Raw genomic sequence first — 8,151 nt, forward strand, 5'->3', positions numbered from 1 at the left:
TATAGTCCCAGCTACCTGGGAGGCTGAGGTGGGAGGATCATTTTGAGGTTGTAGTGAGCTATGATGGTGCCACTGCACTCCAGCCTGGACAGCAGCGAGACCCTGTCTGTAAAACACAAACAAAAGCAAAATCAAAAAATACCAAGTTAAGTAAAATAGTTATAATAAACTACACACACACACATGCACACACACACACACACACACACACACATATATATAATGATAACAAGTAAAGATTAGGCAAACTTGTGTCTAGGACCAAATAGCAGAGGGAGGAAGACAGGAAGCTTAAATTTGTTGACTGTACTTTGAGCCAATCTGTGACATATGTGATTTCATTTAACCCTCACAGACTCACAATTTGTTGAAATAAATACCAATAGTTCCATTTTACAGAAGAGGAAACTGAAGTTCAGGGAGACTAAGTAATTTGCCCAAGGTCACAGAGATAGATAATAAGCAGAAGAGCCAGGAATTTAACCCAAGTCTGTCTTCAAAAGCCATAGCTTTCCACAAACCCAATTTTATGAAATAATTTCTCTGAAAAGTAGATTTTTTTCTACACATCTTATACAAATATAAGTAAAGAATATTCATTTCTTGTTCAGTAAATTCCTTGTATATCTGAAGAAGGAATTCACTGAAAGTAACAATTCTATGGTTAAAATAACATTACTTTCTTTATGGACAGATTTTTCTTTTTTTTTTTTTTTTTTTTTGAGACGGAGTCTCTCTCTGTCGCCCAGGCTGGAGTGCAGTGGCCAGATCTCAGCTCACTGCAAGCTCCGCCTCCCGGGTTCACGCCATTCTCCTGCCTCAGCCTCCCGAGTAGCTGGGACTACAGGCACCCACCACCTCGCCCGGCTAGTTTTTTGTATTTTTTTAGTAGAGACGGGGTTTCACCGTGTTAGCCAGGATGGTCTCGATCTCCCGACCTCGTGATCCGCCCGTCTCGGCCTCCCAAAGTGCTGGGATTACAGGCTTGAGCCACCGCGCCCGGCCTATGGACAGATTTTTCTTACTACTTTGCCATAAACCTTCCTCTATATATCTATTGAAGAAAGGACATTTACTGATTTTTGTTGTTGCTATGGAGTTAGTATGTTAGAATAATATTATAGTTGTGAAAGTGAAGAAGGCCATAGGAAAGAAAACACATACACAAAAAAATGTGTTTGGAAAGAAAAATAATCCAGCACTGTTAGGATATGTGATAGGCAAAGCAGATAGTTGGTTAAAAGATCATAGTTCATGCCTCTGTTTTTTCAGCTATAAAATCACATTGAAAAAAAACCCAACTATTTTAAACACATTATGAATTCTAGACATGTTGAAGTTATTTTCATGCCGACATGGGTGGGGTCTGCCACTCAGGAAACTTGCCCAACTATATTCCATTTTCCCATATCTTCGTGGACTCTCAGGCAGTTCCTCAAGTGTTTGTTCACGTTTGGTCATAAATACAGTCATTTATTTAATTATTACTCCATTTCAGGTATTAAAAGGTCAAATCTAGTCTAACATGACTTTGATCTCAAGGCTGGGGAGAGATGACTCACGCCTGTAATTTCAGCACTTTGGGAGACCGAGACCAGGTGGCTTGAGGCCAGGAGTTTGAGACCAGCCTGGGCAACAAAGCGAGATCTTATCTCTACAAAAAAGAAAAAAAAGAATTGACTAGGTGTGGTGGTCCATTCCTGTAGTTCCAGTCACTTGGGTGGCTGAGGCAAGAGGATCACTTGAGCTCAGGACTTCAAGGCTGCAGCGAGCTATGATCGAGCCTCTGCACTCCAGCCTGGGTAACAAAGCAAAAGACTGTCTCCAAGAACAACAACCACCACCACCACAACAGAAATTCAGATCTCAGGTGCAATCTGCAATTCTTTTCCCTCTTTATCACATGCCTCTCTTGTGGCTCAAGCACCTACAGTGAGGGAGGGGGCAAATGTGGCTTCTCATTCTTGGCCACCTTTCAACTTTGCCTTCTGGATATCCTGGGGTCCAAGTAGGGGGAAGGGGTTTATAGATGAAGAAGGGAAGACTTTCACGTTACTGGTGCCAAGTAATCCTCTCTCGGCTAACCCTGGCTCTCTGTGTTGTTCACCCCACAGCTATTACTCCCGAAGTACTTTTGCGCCAACAGGCTTCCTTCTTGTATGGTGACTCAAGTCCAGAAACTTCCCACAGGACCTACGTGGCCATAGGAAACTCATTCATCTCTGCCAGACCAAAACGTGGTAGTGGAGATGGCTGTCTACTACCACTGTCTCTCCTCACTCACCATTGTGCATGGCCACAGCTGGTCTTCAGGCCCAATTCTAGGAGAGAAGAGGCAACAGTCATGAGTTTCACATACAATCTCAAAGAATCCTTCCAAGGACCCTTTCACCCCTTCTCCCTCCTTCAACTCCACACCCTGTAAACATCCAGTGGGGAAGTAAGAGGCCTTTCTCTCACTTTTCACAGGTACCCTCAACTTCTATGTGTATTTCTCATGAATCCTTATCACTTGATTTGGGGAAGGACAACCCTAAAAAGGTAAATGCAGAAGAGATACCACTACTAGCCTAAAACCTTTCAGTGTAACTCTTCAGTCACTCATTCAATCTCTGGACTTGTTTTATATGCACTACCGGGCATTGATGTGGTTTGATGTTTGCCGAACAGGTCCTGCTTTCTTTAAGTATGTTCAGCAGAATGTTTTAATTCCTCTCTTTAAAATGAGGGGATGTTACCAGAAAGGAGTCCAGATCCAGACCCCAAGAAAGGGTTCTTGGATTTCATGCAAGAAAGAATTAGAGGCAAATCCATAAAGTGAGAGCAAATTTATTAAGAAAGGAAAGACATAAAATAATGGCTACTCCATAGGCAGAGCCAGCCCTGAGGGCTGATGGTTGGTTATTTTTATGGTTATTTCTTGATTATATGCTAAACAAGGGTTGGATTATTCATGAGTTTTCTGGGAAAGGGGTTGGCAATTCCCAGAACTGAGAGTTCCTCCCCTTTCTGACCATATAGGGTAACTTACAGACATTGCCATGGCATTTGTAAACTGTCATGGCACTGTTGGGAGTGTCTTTTAGCATGCTAATGCATTATAATTAACATATCATGAGCAGTGAGAATGATCAGAGGTCACTTTTGTCCCCATCTTGGTTTTGGTGGGTTTTGGCCAGCTTCTTTATGGAAACCTGTTTTATCAGCCAGGTCTTTATTACCTGTACCTTGTGCTGATCTCTTATCTCATCCTGTGACTTAGAATGCCTAACTTCCCGGGAATACAGCCCAGTAGATCTCAGTCTCATTTTACCCAGCCCCTATTCAAGATGGAGTCACTTTGGTTCAAATGCCTCTGACAGATATACTTCTTACCCATTGTTCTCAGCTTGGGGTTTTAACCAACATTCCAGGATACTGGGAAAAAATCTCACTCAATATTTTGTTCCCTAAGAAAAATGGCTTTTGTTAGCTTGAAAATTCTTTAAGAAGATGAAAGAACAGAATTTCAAAACCCCCTTAAGAAGTGAGCGAAGTCATAAAATCGTAGACATTTTACAGCTTAAAGTATCTCAGAAATCACCACCTTCTCTTTTCTTTTCTTAAACTTTTCTTTTAGGTTTAGGGGTACATGTGAAAGTTTGTTACACAGGTAAACACGTGTCATGGGGGTTTGTTGTACATATTATTTTATCATCCAGGTATTAAGCTCAGTACCCAATAGTTATCTTTTCGGCTCCTTTCCCTCTTCCCACCTTCCCACCTTTCATTATTTATGAAAAAATCATGTTCCAAAAAGAATAATTGACTTGCCCAAGGCCATGGCTATAGGGCTAGTTATGAGCAGTGCTCAGTCTGCCTATAGATTCCTCTCTTCATGCATCCACAGGGTAGTAGAAAGTATTTTTTTCCTTCATTGTGATGCTTCCCTATTATTATCATCCTTATTTTTATCATTGACACACTGAAAAAATTTATGACTGAACAGTGTTTTGAGATATTAAAATTATAGTTAAACACATTCATCTGGAATACCATCAAAAGCTAAAACGGGAATTTTTACATATTCTTTATTTTGCTTTTATGAGGAAGAGGCAAATGACATGTAAACAAGTTGCTGTAAACAAGTTGCTATTAGAAACTTACCCAAAAAAGAAGCTTTTAAGATATGTCATTTCTTGATGAATCTGGTCAATACAGTTTCTCCTTATTTGAAAACTGAAATAACAAACCTTTACATTTCCGTAAGTCTTTGCCACTTAGAACTCTTCTTTTCCTTTATCTTTTCTTTTTTTTTTTTTTTGAGATAGGATCTCACTCTGTCACCTAGGCTGGAGTACAGTGGCACTATCACAGTTCACTACAGTCTTGAACTCCTGGGTTCAAGCAATCCTTCCATCTCAGCCTCTCAAGTAGCTAGGACTACAAGGCACCATGCCCAGCTAAGTTTTAAATTTTTTGTAGATGTGGGATCTCACCACGTTGCCCAGGGAGAACTTTTCAAAACATCATTTGAAACTCTGCATTGAGAAATTAGGTTATAATGATTACCCTGAATCACTACAAATGACTTTTGTTTTTGTTTTTGCTTTAATAGGAGAAAAGGCATATAAATTTATTTAACGTGCACACAGAAACCTTCAGAATAAAACCCAAGCCAACAATAAGGTGCAGAATCTTATATTCCATCTTGAGGTTATAGAAAAAAAATGTGAGCTCAGAGTATAGCCCAAAACTGGTTATGTTGGTAAATCAGGTTTAGTGGCAAGACAAGTTATGAGAGGGAGAAAGGAAGAGGCCAATCTAGCAAAGGTAGCCTTGTTATATGGATGAAGCCTCGTAGAGAGCAGTGCTCTGAGAGAGTAGACAGTAAATATGTTTTCAGACCTTTAAAGGTGTCAGTCTCAGTTAATCTCTCCTAGATCCAGGAATTGCCTAGAAAGGGAAGGCCTGGCTGCACTAATGAAGATTCTCTACAGCTACAAATTTCTCTCAGCTCAGTCTGCTGGCCATGCAGCAGCCATTTCAAAATGACTTTTGAATAGTCCAAAGAAGATGGAAATTTGTTCTGCATAATTTAGTGGTAAGTGTTTAGAAATAGTCCTCCCACTTGTGGTATTGGCAGATGGAAATGCTCAGCTAACTAGTACATTCCAATAACTGAAGTACTTTGCTTTCCCAGCCATGTTGGATATTGGGTTGCCATTCCAATGTGCTTCCAATGGGCAGATGCTGTTGGCTAAAACAAAGTTCTTAAATCCTTTTGTATTAGTCAGAGGTCTCCAGAAAAAGAAACCCAATAGGAGGTGTAGATACAGATAGATACAGATATAAATATATAGATATAGATAAAAACATTGGTGATAAAATATGGGCTCACATGATTATGGAGACTGAGAAGTCCCACAATCTGTCATTGACAAGGTTCAGGCCCAGGAAAACTGGTGATGTAGTTTGAAGACCTGAAAGCCAGAGAGCCAGTGGCTGTAGATTCCAGTTCAGGTCTAAAAGCCTGAGAGCCAGGAGTCCTAAAGGCAGGAGAAGATGGATGTCCCAGCTCAAGCAATCAGGCAGAGAGCAAGTTCATCCTTTCTTCATCCTTTTCTTCTGTTCAGACCCTCAAGAGATTGAATGATGCTTTTCCACACTGGGAAGTGACAACTGTTTTACTCAGTCCACCAATTCAAATTCTAATCTCTTCTGGAAGCATCCTCACACACATACCCAGAAGTCATGTTTAAATGGCTATCTGGGCATCCTGTGGTCCAATCAAGTTGCTACATAAAGCTAACTGTCACAATTTTTTTCTACAGTATCAAAAAGCCTTAAATTATATTCTAGAAATTTATCCTAGAAAAATACTGAACAAGTGTGAAAAGCTGCTTTACAATGATATTCAATGTTGCATTTCTTATAATTTTCAACATTAAGGAATAACCTCCATGTCTAATAAAAGAGGAATGGGCCCAAAGATATTATACAGTGACAAAATGGAATTTTATACAGTCAGTAAAATGGTGATAAAGAAGACAATTTATTGACATCTGAATGTGTTAATGACATTTTCTTTAGTGAAAGAGTAAGGTGTCAGGGTGTGCAGTAAAATCACAATTTTGTTTTAAAAAGTTATGTATCGTTAAGTTTGTGTGTACAAGAGAGACTATTGCTGAGATATGGATATCTTTGGCTTGCTGCCCCTCAGAATCTATTTGTATGAGTTGTTAAGACTGATATTCATGAGATCTTTATGTTTTTTGGCTCAAGAAAGAGAAAGACATATTGGGGATGAAGATAGCCAAAGTGATGGAGGGAAAAGGAGGTGGGAGCGATTTCAATGGCATGGACTCTGTTTCAAAACCCAGCCAGTCAGGTTTTGAGTCTCAACTGAGAGAGAAGTTAGGGAGAAAAGCTGAAGAACTGTGTTGGTAAAAGTTTGCTAGCCTCTGGGCACCAACTATGCCACTTCAGGATCTAAGGAACAAGATGGGCCTCAGATTTAAGAGAGGGTCGCTGGTCAGCCTCTCCCCACCCTCCCACTCATTTCAGGCTGGCACCAGCACAGGGTAGCTGTGCCCACCGAAGGAGCCATCTTATGGAGAATAGCAGCAGCACGGATGGCAGGCAGGCTGGAGCAGGAAAGAGTTGTGTTCCCAAGCATGTGTGAGGCTCCAGGAGCCTGCAAGACATGCCCCGAGGGACAGCTGAAATCCACAGGGAGCAAGTCGGGGCTGGGATCTGTCACAATGTGTGTAGTAACCTAACGTAGGTTTTTCGACCTTGGCACTTGTTGACATTTTTGAGTGGCCAATTCTTTGTCATTGAGGGCTATCCTGTGCATTGTAGGAAGATAAGTAGCATTTCTGGCTTCTACCCACTAGGTGACGGTAGTCCCAACTCATTTAGTTGTGACAACCGAAAACGTCTCCAGATATTGTCAAATGTCCCCTGGGGTTAAAATCTCCCCAGGCAGAGAACCACTGATATAATGGAATCACAACTACAATGACAGGTTAGTGAAAATTGGTGCATGATAACAGCTAACATTTAATGAGTCTTTGTAGTGTTCTGAGCTTTGTGTTTTTAACTCATTTAATGCTTACAATAACTTCATGAGGTAGGTTCTATACTTATCTTCATTTTAAAGATGCGGAAATGAAAGCACAGCACAGAGAAGTTAAGTAACTCTCCCAAGCTTACACAGCTGAGAGGTGGCAGAACGAGAATAGGACCCCATGCAATCTGGCTATGGAGACCTCGCACTTAAGAAATGCAATAATATGTTAACAATTGCGGACCTTCTATGAGATTGCCATTGTTCTTTGTAGGTTTTTATTTTTGTACTTTCTAATTTTTTTTCGTAAAAGAAGTCACCTTAATAAAAAGAGAAACATTATTTAGCCAGTAATTTACTCAGAGCCAGTGTTGCTGCACACCTGTATGAGCCCGCTTGCATGGTGAGTATATCTCAGCAAAGAGCCCCATTGGGTGTCCTTGTGCACAATCCCAAGAAAAGACCAAGATGGCCAACATAATTTTATACTTGGACCAAAAAACAACAGTATAAAATACAGACTTGGCAGGGTGCGTATTTTCTATGGTTTGCTGAGTTCAATCTTCATATTGTCTCTCCTAACTATGCAGTGAATGAATTCGTAGTCCACGCTCCGTGGCTCACCACCGCAGGCACTCACCTGAAAGCAGCAGAGGACAGCCTCTCACCTTCAGCAGCAATGGGCTCCTCTCTGCGTAGTTGCTGATGCTGTTCCTGGGTGGAGGGGCTGGTAGTGTGTGGGTGAATAGGCATGGAGGCTGAGGCTCTGGGAAACAAAGGGCTGAGCCCATAGGCTTGGACTGAATCTTGCCCATTTGTCAAGCGCTGGCTAGGGGAGGCACTCGGGGTGATGATTCCTGCCAAGGCTGGGGCTGGCAGCTGAGCGCTTCGCAGAGCCTGCCTGTCAGTCACTGCTTACGCTCATCCCTTAATGGCTCTTCCCTTGTCATTTGCCTGGTGTCGCTTTTATCTTAAGTGAATTTAACAATGGTGAAAGGTGCCAGTCTGAGGTCCCCAGAGAGGAGCTTTGCCGGAAGAGCAGTTAGAATGAAAGTCGCCTCCATCAAATTGCCTCCGCTGCCCCATCTCAGGAATAAGTA

Source organism: Macaca mulatta, chromosome 1, assembly GCF_049350105.2.
Source record: "Macaca mulatta isolate MMU2019108-1 chromosome 1, T2T-MMU8v2.0, whole genome shotgun sequence".
Lineage (NCBI taxonomy): Eukaryota > Metazoa > Chordata > Mammalia > Primates > Cercopithecidae > Macaca > Macaca mulatta.